Below are 17,282 nucleotides of genomic sequence, written 5' to 3' on the forward strand. Positions count from 1 at the left end.
AACTATCTAACTGAATTCCTGCGACCTGATGTCATCTCAGTCTGCTACTCCTCCATCATCTTGACTCAAATTCAGGTATTCTGTTGTTTTAGGATGGAATGTTCTGTATGTATCTGTGAAGTCCATCTGATCCAGTTTATCATTCAAAGCCCTTGTTTTTTTGTTGATATTCCGCCTAGATGATCTGTCTATTGCTGTGAGTAAGGTGTTGAAGTTCCTGCTTTAATGTATTGTTATCAGTGTGTTTCTTTACTTTGATTATTAATTGGTTTATATAATTGGCTGCTCTCATGTTGGGGCCATAAATATTTAGAATTGTTAAACCTTCTGTTGCATAGACCTTTTAAGTATAATATAGTGTCTCTCTACATCTCTTACTATAGTCTTTGGTTTAAAATATAATTTGTCTAATATGAGGATTGCTACCCCAGCTTTCTTTTTAGGTCAACTAGGTTGGTAAATGGTTCTCCACTCCCTCACTTTCAGTCTGGATGTGTCTTTAGGTCTAAGTGAGTCGCTTGTAGACAGCAGTTGGATGTGTCTTGCTTTTCCTTTTGTGTACCTTTTGTCTTTTGATTGGAGCATTCAGCCCATTTACATTCAGAATAACTATTAAAAGATATGAATTTAATGCCATTGTATTGCCTGTAAAGTCCTTGTTTCTGTAGATTGTCTCTGTTTCTTTCTGGTCTATATTTCTATTGGGGTCTCTCTTCCCTTACAGCATCTCCCTTAACTTTTCTTGCTGGGCTGGCTTGGTAGAATATATTCTTTCAGTTTCTATTTGTCCTGGAAGCTCTTTATCTCTCCTTCCATTCTGAATGACAGCCTAGGTGGACAAATTATTCTTGGTTGCATGTTCTTCTCATTTAATATCCTGACTATATCATGCCGGCTCTTTCAGGCCTACCAGGTTTCTGTGGATAGTTCTGATGTTATTCTGATGTTCCTCCCTCCATACATTAAGAGCCTCCTCTCCAGAGATGCTTTTAGGATATCTTCTTTTTCTCTAAAATCTGCAAGTTTTGCTATTATATGTTGGGGTGTTGATCTATTTTTATTGATCTGGGAAGGGTCCTCTCTGTCTCTTGGACTTGAATGCCTTTTTCCTTCCCCAGATTAGGGAAGTTCTTAGCTATGATTTGCCCAAATATACCTTCTGGCCCTCTCTTTCTCTCTACCCCCTTAGGCACCCAAATAATTTTTTCTTTTCAGAGCATCATTAAATTCTCAGAGCCTTTCTTCATTAGCTCTGAGTTGTCTTTCTCTCTTTTCCTCTTTTTTTTCCTTTCCATCAGTCTGTTCTTCTAGATCACTTATTCTTTCTTTTACCTCATTTACCCTAGCTGTTAGAGCATCCAATTTAGACTGCATCTCATTCATAGTGTTTTTAAGTTTGGCCTGATTGGATCTCATTTCTGCCCCTAGAGATTCTGCACTATCATTTACACTTTTTTTCAAGCCTAGCTATTTTATAATTTTTATCTTGAATTCCATCTCTGACATATTACTTATATCCATATTGATTAGCTCTGTGGTAGAGAACATTACCTCTAGTTCTTTCTTTTGTAGTGAATTTCTCCTTCTATTCATTTTGCCCTGAGAAGGATAGGTGAGCAAGTGAGCAGAGTCCAAAATATCAACCATGACCCAAAAAAAATACACCCTGACAAATCCAAAGTGGTTAGAAACCCAAACAAAAGCAAACAAAAAACAAATTAGAACAAACAAGAAAAAGAAAAAAAAAAAGAAAAGAAAAAAAATGAGGGATGGGGAGAAGAGAGTGTATAATCTTGCAGGGTGGACAAATTAGGGTGATCCACTTTTTCCTGAGTGAGTTTTGGTCTGTGTGTTAGAAGACACTACCTCCCAAAATTGCAAAGAAAGCAAAACTTATCTATATACAAAAAATAAAACTGAATAGAGTGAAAAAAGGGAATAAAATAAAGCATATATCTATTAAATGTAGGTGTAAAAAATTAAAGTTAAAAAGTGACTTAGAAACACAAGTTGTTAAAATAAGAAACTGGTTGAAACAGAAAAAAGGTAAAAAGAAAAAAATGGAAAATTTTAGACTAAAAGATAAATGAATTGTGAGAAAAAATTCTGGTCTCAGCCATGGTTCTTACTGCTTTATATGCTCTTTGTGGGTGATATGCATGCTTTGGGTACCAACTGTTGTACAATTGTGGGGGAAAAAAATACTTTTCTATCTTTATATATCAGCAGACTTCTACCCTGAGCCCTAGATTAAAAAATGCAGCCGCTACTGGTGGTCTCATAGGTCCTCAAACACAGATGATGACTGGACTCATTATTTACATTCTACACTAGCTTCTCCTCTTCTTCCCTTCACCATCTGATTCAATAACATCATCCTTCACTCATTTGCTAAGAACCCCAAACCGGGCCTTATTGCCTCTTCTCTTTCCCTCACACTTATATCCAATAAAGCAGCAGCCTTTGGCAATTTTGCCTCCCATGTTTTAATCTCTTTGCTCCTCTGCTATAGTTCAATTTCTTCAACCACTTTCTTCTGGACTATTTTTAATTGGGCACTTGGATTCTGGTCAGACCCATTTTTCATAGAGTTCCCATAGGGGTTTTAATTTTTTTATTTGTTATTTTTTAAAAGATTACTTATTTATTTATTTAACAGAGAGATCACAAGTAGGCAGAGAGGGAGGCAGAAGCAGGCTCCCTGCTGAGCAGAGAGCCCTATGCAGGGCTCAATCCCAGGACTCTGAGATCAGGACCTGAGCAGAAGGCAGAGGCTTAACCCTCTGAGCCACCCAGGTGCCCCTCCCATAGGGGTTTTTAAAAATGCATATCTTACTAGGCTACTCCTCTTCTGCTTTTGATTAAAGCCAGTCTTTGGGTTGTTATCACAAGACCTTCTGATCCACCCGGCCCACCTCTCCACCCAACTCTTGTTACTCTTTGCCTGGTTCTCTTTCACATTCTGTATTGCAGAATAGCTGGAGTCTCTTCTGGTCTCTGTTTCTTTGTTCAGGCCATATGCTCAGTATGCTCCACTTTATCTTTGAATGAAGTGATGCTTGTTCTCCTCTAGGACAGTTCAGGTGTCACCCCCCTGGGGACGTCTCCCCTTGATGGCTTCTCATTTTTTAAGGTAGTCTTCACAGGAGATTCAAAACACTTAGAGCCTATCTCTATCATTGCATTTATCCTACTTTTTCCCCTTCTAATTAATTAGTATTTAAGAATAGGGTAAAGATAAACATTTTCATTTTGTATCTCCTGTGCTGAACTCAGAGCTTACCACATGTTTTAACATTTTGTTGAATTAATCTTGAATGAAAAGATGAATGAATGAATGAGTGTTGAAATTCAGCAACTATTTGTATACAGATAAGCATGACATCGTTGACTCAGAATATCTCAGGAAGAATTTCTTATTAAACCACATATAAACACAAATGCACATCTTTGCTCATATGTATCAAGAATCTGAAGCAGAGACGCTTAGAGAAGTTTATGTTTCTCTGCCATTTTATTTTTTCATTGCTGTGATTTTCTTTGTAATTGGGTTTGTTGGGAACTGTTAGGCATACTTGTATCTTTTATTGTGATGCTACTGAAAGATATAGATTAAGGGGAATGGAAATATGGGCAAATGTAGGTGAGGACGTTGAATAGGTTTCTTTGCAATCTGCCTTCAAGGCTGTTTTACACCATTTTTATAAAAAATGGTACTCAGCTTTTTAAAATATCTAGAAGGCGTAGATAGCTTACTGTAGTAACAGGTGAAATTACTTGAAGGAAGGGGCACAGCAACTGGTACCTTGTGAATTTCTCTGTGGAGCAGTTATTCGATATACTGGCCCAGCTCTTGAATTAATGTGTTACTGGTAGAGTCTCTTAAAGGACTATGTTTATTGATTGACACTGTAATAACAGCACTGCATGCCCAGTGGTTGATATATGGTCTTTGATCATTGTTCCATAATACTGAACCTTCATCCACACTCAATCAATCTTCTAGCACAGTCAACTGCATTAGAAAATGAAGGCCAGCTTTTGTTCAGCAATGCATTTGATAAGTTCAGTCTTCTAAACCTGGAACTAGGTGATGATATGGCTAGTCTGTGTTCAGATGGAGAATAATTTATTGTGATTTTGGCATGCAATTTCACCCCTGCTGGTCCAGAAACTCATTACATGGTGGGGATAGTTGCTAATCAAGATTTCTGGGCTCCATTCTGTCCCTGATAAGTCTTCCTACCCCTGTATTTTATCCCAGTTTTCAGCTGATATCAGCATGTAGCATGTCTTTACAGAAATAACAAAACGTTAGGGAGGGGTATGTGATATTTTTAAATATTAGGGAATAGTTATAAATCACATAAAGTGATTTTGTTGGGTCAGTGGCTCCAGGAATGCAGGAGGAACAATAGAAATGACCGCTGGGGCCGCCATCTTCCAGCCTCGCCCCTTCCTTAACCCTTGACTCTCCCGCCAAAAGGATGTATGCCCAGGTCACGTCTCCATAGGTAACCCGATACCTATGCAGGAAACAGGAGCATCAGGACCCCCCCCCCCCCATACCCTCTGATCACCAAATACCTTACCATGTATGGATGTGAACCCATGCCCTGCCTTGGCCCGATAAAAGACCCTGCTGACTCCCTCCCAGTGCGACTTCCTCGACCCCCCCTTCCTGAGTCATGGAACCTCGCCCAAGAGTACCAACCTCCTCCCGGCATGACTTTCTTGGCTCCCCTTCTCCTGAGCCCTGAAACTTTGCCAGAGAGTGCCTTTAATAAATCTTGATTTGTGCCTACCTCACCTGTAAAACTTCACAGATTTTCCTTTGTGTTTTCTAATCATGACATCTCTGTAATGGGATGTCTAAATCTGAGGATTGGAATATTAAAATGGCCCATTATCTGGAGACTTATCTTCTCATTGGTCTATAAAAGCTTGAAAGGTGTCTTATCATTCTTATTCCATAGCCATCCTGTAAGGGCCTGTTCAGCCAGAGTGATTTGATTCCATCCGGTTAAACAGTGATTTTGTTGTTTATGCAGTAAAACTTAAACTGACCTTGCCCACTCCCCCCCTCAGGGAACTTCCTTAAAAGCAAGTCTGGGAAACCAGTCCCAGGTAACAAAGCCCAAATACAAGGGCAGGTCAGGCCAGGCCAGGTGGAGACATCCAATCAGTGTGGTGCACATACTGTCTCCCTAGCTACCAAGGTGTGTGGGTCCCGCCTTTTGGGCGCCAATTCTGACCAAGGTGATGGGTTAGTTCAGATATCTACTAGGGTAAATTGTAATTCAGTTGGTCACCCGTGTGTGACCTAGCATGACTGCAGCTTTCTCTGTGTGTTGCAATCTCATTGGCCACCATGTGTGGCCAGGCCCAACCACATGGCCTTTGCTATATAAAAGTTAGTCTGTAAGGCAGGGAGGGGTCGCCTCTTTGTAAGAGACAACCCCAACCGGCCTGTTTGATTCTCGATGCTTGGCGTGAAATAAAGCTTTGCTTGACCTTCACTTTGTATCAGTCTCGCTCCTTTGATCACGGACCCATTATTGGGGGACCTAACAATCCATTTCTGAAGCCCTGACAAAGGGGAGCAGAGTGGCACTAGTTGGCATGGTACTGTGGTTGAAGCTGACATGGCATTTATGACTGATAACTTGTATGGGATATTTCCAGAGCATTGAGAACTATTGGCGGGGGCATCTGAAATGGGAAAAATGTTACATGTATGTCACTCAATAATTTCACAGTCATTATTATTAAAAAATAAAAATTCTGATATGCTGTATGATTTGAAACTTAAGTCCCTTAAAATGAAATTAATAATAGTTAATCTTTATTTCTCAGAGGGCAGTAACATTTATACTTTTGTATATTATGCACAAATATTGCTCCCTTTATTATTATTATTATTATTATTTTTTAAAGATTTTATTTATTTCTTTGACACAGAGAGAGAGAGATCACAAGTAGGCAGAGCAGCACAGAGAGAGCCAGGGGGAAGCAGGCTCCCCGCTGAGCAGAGAGCCTGATATGGGGCTCGATCCCAGGACCCCGGGATCATGACCTGAGCTGAAGGCAGAGGTTTAACCCACTGAGCCACCCAGGTGCCCCATCCCTTTATTATTATTTTAAACAGCTAGTTATTTGGCACATCATAGAATATGGCTATTCTTTATACTTGGAGGATTTTTGTTGTTGTTTTGATACCTATGTTTTAGCAAAGTCTTAAGGATCATTATTATGACTAAATAATGGGTGGATGGTATACTCACCTAATATCTTAGCTATGTGCCGGAATGTGTATTTTATTTTTAAATGCATTCAAAGGAGGTTGCTAAAGGAATCTTAGTGAGAGTTTTTGTAAAGGAAATTCTCCTTAATCAGGATGTTTATGTGTTTGGTTTGCTTAAGCAAGACATGCAGTTATATGTAAAATTCAAACAGGATTTTGGAATCCAACAGAAAGCTTTTTTAAATTTTTTTTTATTTTTTAATTTTTTTTGTTTAAAAAGGTCATTTTATTAAAGCGCGGGGACAGGAAGAGCTGCATCGTGGGTAATGAGGAGTGGCCCATTAGATACCTACAAGATGTGAGAGGGAGGTAAGGAAAAAGGGAGGTTCAAAAGAACTTTCATATGCTAGAGAGGACCTACTAGATACCAGAGGCCTTGCCGTTGTCAGGTTAAGGTTGCTTTTCCCCTCCAGCAAGGCATTAACATTAAGATAGGAGATTCCTGGAAGAATGTCACATATGTCTCACCCGGGAGGGGGTTGGGGAGAGATTGTGGGGTGTCAGCTTATGCTTTATCTTCTGCCAGCCTTCTGCTCCCTCATCATTCCCCCTCTGAACAATTTTGACCCTTAAATCTTTAAAGTTGTTGAAGCTGGAAGGTCTTATCTTCTGTTACTTCTTCCAGCTGAATAGGGGTGTAGAGATGTCCCTATCTATGGGTCAATATTGGTCAGTTGGGTATCATATAGGGGAGTTACAAAAGGGGGAGGCAGCTGAATCCAATGCGATCAACATATGTGAACCTCCTTGGGTAGAAAGGATCATCTATTAGCTGGAAGTTATGGCAGTGAAGGAGTCTTGGCACTAGGCAGGGAGACACTGGAAATGACAAAATAAGGTTAATATTGTAACCAGAAACTCTAAATAAAAGATCTTTGATAGTTGACTTTGATAATTTTCCCCCAGTCCAGGAGTTTAAGGCAATCATTAAAAGGAAAGAGAGGGATCTTTTAAAGTGCCAATTTGAGTATTTATGTCAGAAACCCAGAAATATTTTGTCATAATCTGGAACATATACATAGCATTTTGTTTTTGTGATAGTGCACGTTTCACCTTGTGTAGCAGTTAAAATATCTAATGCCATTCTGTTTTATAAAACTGCTTTGTGTTTTATTTGTGTTCAGTATTTAGTAGAGAAATGCTATTTTGAGTATCACTTAGGGCTTTGTGTACTTATTAAGAGCTTCTATGTGCCAAACAACATCGTCCAGCCCCAAAGAGGGAACAAAAAATGGATGTTAGTTGGTCATACCAATGAGACGTAGAATGTGTTCACCGTTGTTTTAAATTTAGAAGGTTGGCTGGGTTGGTAATGATTTTAATAATGTGTCCGTGCATCCAGGAAAAACCCAGGGTACAGCGGCCTATCCAGCCTGGGGGAAGCCATGGCCACAAGTTAGAGCCATGTAGCCATTGGGTCACTTTAGGAGCTGGGCCTCTAGCTTTGGGCCTCCTTTAACTACAGTCAAGATATCAAGGGCTATTCAGTTTTGGAGGGGCATCTTTTGAATGTGTGTAATAAAAGACAGTCCATTGTCTCTTTGCATGGACCAAGGGAATCCAAATCCAGGGACGTTTTTCTTAGCAAAATTTTTGTCATCCGTGGCTGTTTTACCGAAATCAGTAGCCTGGTGTAAAGCCTGCATTACTTTCATTGGTTCCTAAGGTCATATTCTTTGATGTCCTTTGAGGTGAATTACCGCTACTTAAGTAGGTAGGTGTACGGCCTTAAGAAGAGTGATAATTTCAGGCCCATATCTGATTGGGGAGTTATGGCTTGATAATAATCCCCTTTTCTTCCAAATTGCTCCATGGACTTGTAGGACTAGGAAAGCATATTTGGAGTCTTTATAAATATTAATTTTTAAGGCTTTGGCAGTTGCAAAGCATGAGTGAGCACCATAGCATACCCAGCTTTTCTTACTCTCTTTTCCATAAAACTATTGCCATCAGTAAACCAACTGTCATCTAGGGGCATCTTTTAAATCTGATTGGCTAGCATAAACAAGATAAATAACCTCTGAACAGTTATGCTTTATAGAAGTATGATGGTTAGGTCCAGGCATAAGGATAGCTGGGTTTAAAGTCTGACAGGTTTCAAGTATTATTTCAGGCATATCTATGAACCATAACCTAGCATTTAGTAAGTTGGCCTCCATCATCCATTGGTGGCCTTTGGTTTCTAAGACACTCTGGACCTGATGTGAAGTCATTATAGTCAGAGATTGTCCCATAGTGAGCTTTCAGGCTCTTTTTATCAGGAGGGCTGTTATGTGTTTAGCTAAAGCCTTTGTTTGCAATTGCACCTCAATAAAGGTCACTTCTAGGATAAATAGGACTATGAGGGATGAGAAGACTTGAGACTTGAGAAGACTTCTTTGTTTGAGGTCCAACATTAACAGTATCCTAAGGAATCATTGGCAAATGGGAGAAGACTGGTCAAGAGATAAGGGCATCCCCAAGTGCATCATCCAATTCAATCATAAAGTGGGGTCACCCATTATCTCCACAAGCCCATAGTTAACTCCATAGAGTGGGGTATGCTCTGGCTTTTAAGGAGTGATTTCATCATCCCAGCCACACAGAATTGGTTAAGGTGCTAGTTGAGTTATACACTTGTTGGGAAATCAATCCCATTTTCCAATTGTTTAATTAATCGTGTGCCCATGGGGTTCTGTTATCCCCACAAGCAAGAAGATTATCTATACATGAGCTATTGTGCAGAAACAGAAAAGCTAGTTCCCTGAAGTTTACCTCACCTTGTGTAGCTTAAGCTAACAACATCTAAGGACAACCAAAACTAGGATTTAACATCTGCAAAGATAGGCTATTGAAACATAATTTTTCTCTAAAGATACCCTCATTTTTAATTCGAGATAGCCAAATCAGGACAGATTTATTTGAAAAACAAGTCCAGTTTTAACAAACTTGGCCTAATCATTTACAGAAGCTCAGCAAGAATAATTATTGGTCATGTAGATGTTTGAGAATCTGCTTTGCTGGAACTTTTTATAAGGAATCTCTAGGTTGAACTTTTAGTAGCCTCTCCAGGCCAGAAGCCAACCAAGGTACTTGCCATTAGACGTGCCTGTAGTACCTGTAGATTTGGGTGGATTGCTCTTCATTGAGGTCCCCAGTATATCCTGAGGTTCCTGCACCTGTCAGGAAGCGACATTCTTTACTCACCTGGTGAGGCTGCTGGAAACTCTGTAAACAAGGCATCAGGCCAACAGTTCCAAGGGGCTTTATGGCTCCAGGTTTCATAAAGTCAACCTTAGTTCCTTAAAACTGTCTGGTCATATCTGAGGCTATGCATGTCTCTCTCAAATAGGACATTCCAGTCAAAGCCTTGGTGAAATAATCAGTGTTTCCAGTTATGTCCTGTTACAAGGAGAACAGATTCTTATTGAACTTATGCAAATGACTATGATTTCCAAGGAAGAAGGAATACTTACCGAGATCTTTTGAATTTCAGAGGGTTAAGGTAGAGAGAAAAGTTAAATGCTTCAATTTGTTCACAAATGAATACTTTATTGCATTTTTGTAAGTCATAGATATCTTAAGAGAAAGTTTCCTTAATCTGGAAGAGAAACGTTAGCGAATGAGCAGTGTTTCAAACAAGAGTCACAAAACTATAATCTTTAGTTTATTTAGTCCCATGTTACTAATTCTTGTTCGGTTTGAATGCAGTTTTTAGTTAGTTCTGGAAATTCTTACTCATTTCAGTTTTGATCATAAAGATATTGAATACCTGTATTGTCCTAAAAGTCCTTTATCTGAACCTCCTTGAAGATGATACTCATTTTATAAGAGAATAAGAACAATTATAAATGACAGAAACTCAGAAATGGACATTGTTAATGATCTGATATGAGAGTTCATTATGACAAGGAAATTGTCAAGAAAACTCAGTTATTCTGTGAACAACACTGTGATAGCCAGAACATCGAGTGATGATGACCTTATACCAGAATGTAACATACCAAACAAGCAAGCCTAATTAGTCAACAAGACTTTGTTCATAATTTAAATCTTGGGGAACTTTGTTAAAATCTTAGAAAGTTTTAAAGCACATGCCTAAATAGGATTAGGGATGTTAAGGACCTGATAAGGTCAAAACATAGAAACTGGTTTTTCCAACAGAAAGCATTTCTGAATTGTGGATAAATTCCAAGGTACAGTTAATTTGTTTCAATTCTCATTGAGATTTTATAGTCCTTTGAAGTGTTTTCTTCCCTCTAATAGAAAATAAATCTGAAGCTGAGAGTTTCTTTTTTTTTTCTTTTCTTTTTTTTAAGATTTTTTATTTATTTATTTGATAGACAGAGATCACAAGTAGGCAGAGAGGTGGGCAGAGAGAAAGGGAGGAAGCAGGCTCCCTGCTGAGCAGAAAGCCTGATTCGGGGCTCGATCCCAGGACTCTGAGATCGTGACCTGAGTTGAAGGCAGAGGCTTTAACCCACTGAACCACCCAGGTGCCCCTGAGAGTTTCTTTAGATGAGAATATGGGAAGATTCTCCCTTGAGAGCACTGTGTCCTCCTTTGCCCTCAAGGCCCAGGCAGCAGGTCCCTTGGACACGGAACTGCATTACCTGTGCCATGAGGCATGAGTAGAACCCAGTTTGGACATGGGCCTGTGACTTGCTTGGTCTCTTCCTCTGGATCCAGGAGGAGCACTTCCAGTTGTGTCTGCTTTAAGATGAAATTTGCAGTCATAAAATGTTCAGGGTATTTTCTTTTCTCAAATTAAAATGTTCGCTCCATGTTTTACCCAAGCCCACAGAGAGATATGCAGGTCAGAAAGCCAGAACCTCCTCCAACTTCACTCAAGACGCTGCTTTGAATAATTAAAAAAACAAAAACAAAAACAAAACAACAACAACAAAAAAACACTAGGGAACTCAAATTATGGTGTGAACAAAAATGGCTCTGAGAAGGAGCCAGCCAGGGTTGCCTGGGTGGCTCAGTGGGTTAAGCCTCTGCCTTGGGCTGGGGTCATGATCTCAGGGTCCTGGGATGGAGTCCCGCATTGGGCTCTCTGCTCAGCAGGTAGCCTGCTTCTGCCTGCCCCTCCACCTACTTGTGGTCTCTCTCTGTGTGTCAAACTGTGGCTACATTTGAGGATTTTGCTGGAGTTTAGAAAAAATGCTGGTTGTTATGTATGATCCTCTGCTCCATGGAGGTGAGAGAGCCACAGATACACAAAGATATTACGCATGTGTAAACTCACCACGTTTGGTTGCCTTAGATTAAGGAAATATGATTTATTTAATATTACTACTTAGTAAAATTACTCTGTATTACTAAGTTTCAGTATTACTTGGGAATATATATTGTAAAACAGTAAAAGGAAAGAAAACAATATAAAATGCTGGACAATTTATTTATATATATTTTTAGATTTTATTTATTTATTTGAGAGACCAGAGCACAAGCAGTTGGAGAAGCAGACAGAGAGGGACAGGCAGACTCCCTGCTAAGCAGGGACTACCCCTCCAACCCTGAGGTGGGGTCAATCTCAGGACCCTGAGACCATGACCTGAGCTGAAGGCAGATGCTTAACCGACTGAGCCACCCAGGCACTCCGAAATGCTGGGCAATTTAAACTGGAAGAAAATACATCTTAAAGGCAATGTGTTCCCCTTTCAGTGGACTTTCCAAGGTGGTGTGGAGGGCAGTGATTTAGGGCCCCGGCCTTCAGAATGAGCAGATGGTTTGCAGAAAACCTAGATGTCCCTCCTGGATGAGGTCTTTTTAATCTAATTTCGGGTATAATGAGAAAACTAACCTCATGTTGACAAATGGCAGTTTGTTTAATGCTTGATGGAGAAAATGTCTCTCCAAAACAAGTTATTATTCTAGGTCTGGTTTCATATATAGAGCTAGGTATCTCCGACTCTTGAAATTATATGCAAAAATTTGTAGGTATTTGTATTTGTGCATATTTCTGGGAATAGGTTTGTATGTGTGTACATTTTTCTGGGGCTAGGTTCTTTACTTTTTCATCAGATTCTCAAAGGGGTGTGTGAGCACTCCCACAGTTGTCAAGCAACCATGTCCTAAACCATTCAAGATTTTAGTTCACAGGGATGGTAGATTGTATTATTGCTCACAACTTTTTCTACACCTCCCTGTTGGCCCCATCCTGCAGGAGGTTTAGAGTCCCACCCTACTAATCCTGGAGTTGGTCATGGATTTGCTGTGGCCAATGAGTTGTGAGTGGAGATGACAAATTCCAATCCTGAGCAAAAGCTTTAAGAGCCATGTGTGATTCCATCAGTACTCTTTTAATCCTGCATGAGACTGACCTATTTCAGAAAGGGGTTGTGCCTAATGCCTGGGCTGGGAATGAAGATGGTAGAGCTGAAGTTGACTTTTGAACATGTTACAAAAGTGAGAACTACACCACATTGTTACAAGTCACTGAGATTTGGATATTCTTTGCTGCTGGCAGCATAACAGTCTGAACTGAGTGCTCCAACAGGTGGAAGCCCGAATTACATTCAGAATACAATAGGATACACTGGAAAGCATTAGTATTAGTATGATGGGCTTCCTCCGGTTTGAAGCATTTAGAAGTGACACATTTTAGTTTTTCCCATGGAGTCAGAAATAAAACCTTAGTTCTGTAGGGTTAGTTTCTTAGGGTCAGTGAGCCCATTTTGCTGAGTCAAAATCCTTTCTGGTAGATGGGAGCCACTCTGTGTCTGTTTCTTTCATTTCCCCTGTGGCTATTGTGTCCCAGGAAAGAATTATTGATAAGAGGAGTGTCTGAGGTCAGGAGCAGCTCTCTGAAGCATAATGCAAACCACCTAACACAGTAGATATGAACATATTGAAAAATTATGGGGTGCATATCATTTGTGGTGCAAAGTATAGTGCAGATTCATTTTCTAAAATGCTCCCTTACTCCAGGCATGACAAGGATGAAGAATAGGTGTTACCACAATAGGACACAATGAAAAGCCACCCAGGAAAGAAAACAGATTTCAGAGGTGACTCATAAACAAAGTACTACCTTCAAAAAAATAAAAAAGCCATCCATTATCCACATAAAATGCATAATAATAAGGACAAGTGCTTCATCACCTCCTGTTTGACAGCTAGAGGTCAGAACTCCCGTAAGGGAAATACTGCATATCTCATACTTTAGTCAGAATGGGCTGCACCTGAATCAGAGAGCTGTTTTGTCTTTGGAGAGATTTTATTTACTCTCCACCCCTACCCCTTCTTAACTATTGTTACCATTAACCAGTTTCAGTTTTTAATAATTTTATTGTTTGTTTTTTTTTAAGATTTTATTTATTAGAGAGAGAGAGAGGGAGCATGAGCATGAGCTGGGGGAAAAGCAGAGGCAGGGAAAAGCAGACTCACTGCTGAGCTGGGAGCCCAACTTGGGGCTTGATCCTGGGACCCTGAGACCATGACCAGAGCCACAGTCAGACATTTAACTGAATGAGCCACCCTGGTGCCCCAATAATTTTATTGTTTTTATTTTATTTATTTATACTTTTTAAAAGCTTTATTTATTTATTTGCCAGAAAGAGAGACAGTGAGAGACGAGTGAGAGTGTCTCAGTGAGAGACAAGCAGGGGTAGTGGGAGAGGGAGAAGCAGGCTTCCTGCTGAGCAAGGAGGCTGATGCGGGACTTGATCCCAGGACTCTGGGATCATGACCTGAGCTGAAGGCAGATGCTTATTGACTGAGCCACCAGGCACCCCAATTTTACTGTTTTAAAAAAAGATCTGTACTAAGTTAGTTATCCTTATTAACTTAAAAATGGAAGATTGATAGTTCATAAAAGATCTGCCCTGAAACTTTTTACTCAATGAAAAATGATTCTGGGAAATTATATTGCTGCTGCAAGTGGGGTAATTTCTTCCTAATCTAGTACGGCTAAGAAAACCTTAAGCTTCTTTTCATGACATATTATAATACTTCATTTCATATTACTTTATGATATTTATTCACTTATTTAACAATTATTTAATGACTACTTGCTTTTTGCCCCAGATTATTCTTGGAGTGAGAGCTCAGCAGACATCTGCTCTGAAGGTGGTTGCATTCCAGTGGGAGAAGATGGAAATTAAGTACAACAAAACAAATAATCGTAATATGTCCGATGGTGATAAATACTCTGAAAGTAATAAAGCAGAGTAAGGAGAGATAGAAAATTATGGGCATAGGATACTATTTCATACAGGGTGGTCAGGGTAGTTCTTACTGGTTGGGGGCATTTGAATATCCTGAGTAAAGGTAGGACTGACCATGTAAGTGTCTGCTGGTCGATTGGGGAGTTGGAGTCATATCTCATTTTACTCAGATATATTCCTGACAAGTGGGATGTAAATTGAATTTTATTTTAGGCACATTATGGGAATGTCTTAAACATTCTTTTTAGTGACTCTGTCTAAATGAAGATCCCATTGATAAAATGAACAATTGTGTCTTAAAAGTAATCTGCATTGTAAGTACAAGTTTGCACATACTGAATTCACTTTAAACAAATTACACTTGGTTAGATTAAGATGTTATAGAGGAGTGATGGACAAGAACAGTTTAAATGACTGAAAATTCTTGGAGATATATCTATATATATATATATATATATAGATATATATTTAAGATTTTTAAAAAATTTTATTCATTTGAGGGAGATACAGAGACAAAGAACATAAGCAGGGGGAGAGGCAGAGTGAGAGGGAGAAGCAGACTCCCCACTGAGCCGGGAGCCTGATGTGGGGCTTGATTCCAGGACCTGGAGATCATGACCTGAGCTAAAGGTAGGTGCCTAACCATCTGAGCCACCCAGGTATCCCTTGGGTATATATTTTTAAAAAAGATTTATTATTTTATTAATTTAATTTATTAGCTTAAACTATAGTAATAAACAAATCAATAATGTGTGTTTGAGGTTCTTTGAATTAATCAGAATGCTTTGTCATTAGCATATGCAAATCACATAAATGCTTTCAAAATATCTGAGAGCCCTTAAAAAAATGATTTCTGTAGTTGAGTTAGCATTCTCTCTGTATTTCTATGTACCCTGAGGATGCCCTAGAAATACAAATTTTTTAGAACTAATGTAGACATAACTCAGGCCTTGGGCAGGTTAACACAATTTCCAAAGAAAGGTGTTTAAACCTGCAAGACTGTGCTTTACCCTTTAGGTTCATCCTTCCTGGATTCTCTGTTTTGAAACAAAACAAAGTAAAACTGTTAATAGAATACAGTGAGATCAAACTTGTCATCACCCTATTTTAAAGTAACCCTAATGCATAAACTCTGACTTGGTAACAAAAAAATGCATGATCTGATGACTGAAGTTCAAACCTCAGGGAATATGAGCTTTGATTGCAATTGCTTTTTTAGAACATTAAGATGGTTGTTATTATGTTGAAGAAGGCAACCGTTGTGAAAGTAAGATATTGATATAAGAAATACTGTTTCTCATAGACCCTTCATTCCCTTCAGCCTTCCCCTTTGATCCCCTTTTAGTAAGTACAATAAGTGTTGGATGCTGTAGAGTTAAGAGTCAGGTCTATCCTTTTATCATTTATGATTGTCAGGATTGGACATTTCTGGGGGAGTGCTTATATGACACAGTCATTCCACCCCCCCCCCCCAAATACTATTCAGTGAATTAACCTGATTACTATGTTCTTGCTATCACAAGTTTACAATTCATAGCCATCTTTCTTAGGGTTACCTGAGATGGTGTTTTTTGCATGTATTTCCTCTGTTGAGTTAAATAACACAGCTGTTACTTTTAATATGTAAAAACATTTGTCTCTTCATGGCAGAATGGTAATTTATAGGCAAAATACTTTATCTTTAATTTACAGGTGTACGAGACCAAGCTCTTTGTTTTAAAAAAGTACCCAAGCTCAAGGTGCTGGCAGCGATATGCTCTTTGACAAGGCTCTAAGGAAGAATCTTTCCTTGCCTCTTCTAGACTTCTGTTAGTTGTCAGCAACTCTGGGGGTTTCCTGTATTGTAGACGTATCACTCCAATTTCTGCCCCTGTCATCATATGGCATTCTCCTTGTGGATCTGTTTTTACATGGTGTTCTCTCTGTGGCTCTGTACAAATTTCTCTTGTAAATCCTGCTATCATTGGATTAGGGCCCAACTTGATTACATCTATAAAGGCCCTATTTCCAAATGAGGTCCCATTCCGAAGTTCTAGGTTGGCATGACTTTTGGGGGACATTATTCAACAGAGTACCTGTGCTCAGAACTGTTCTGCCCACAGCTTTATGCATGGCCAAATATAATCCATTCTAGTCTGAGCCTTTTCTTTTGGTAAATGTTGCATATACATAGCATAATTCTCATCCTTTTTTTTTTTTTTTTCCTTTTAAGATTTCTTTATTTGTCTAAGTAAAAGCAGGGGGAGTGGCAGACAGAGAGAAAAGCAGGCTCTCCGCTGAGCAAGGAGCTCGATATGGGACTCAGTCTCAGGACTCTGGGATCATGACCTGAGCCAAAGGCAGACGTAACTGACTAAGCCACCAAGGTATTCTTTTTGTAAACTTTTTATTGAGATTTAACATATATACAGAAAAGTCCATAAATTATAATGCAGTGAGTTTTTCCAGAGTGAACAAAATCATGTAACTACCACTCAGATCAAGAAATAGAATGTTACCAGCAACCAAGAAGGCTTCATTATGCCTTTTCTAGTTATTATCCCTCTAGAATAATTTCTATTGTGACATCTAACAGCGTAGATTAACTTCACTTTTTTTTTTTTAAGATTTTATTTATTTATTTGACAGAGAGAGATCACAAGTAGGCAGAGAGGCAGGCAGAGAGAGAGGAAGGGAAGCAGGCTCCCTGCTGAGCAGCGAGCCCGATGCGGGACTCGATCCCAGGACCCTGGGATCATGACCTGAGCCGAAGGCAGCGGCTTAACCCACTGAGCCACCCAGGCGCCCCTCACTTGTTTTTTGAATTTGATACGTATTAGTATTTT

The sequence above is a fragment of the Lutra lutra genome, chromosome 1 (genome assembly GCF_902655055.1).
Source record: "Lutra lutra chromosome 1, mLutLut1.2, whole genome shotgun sequence".
Taxonomy (NCBI): domain Eukaryota; kingdom Metazoa; phylum Chordata; class Mammalia; order Carnivora; family Mustelidae; genus Lutra; species Lutra lutra.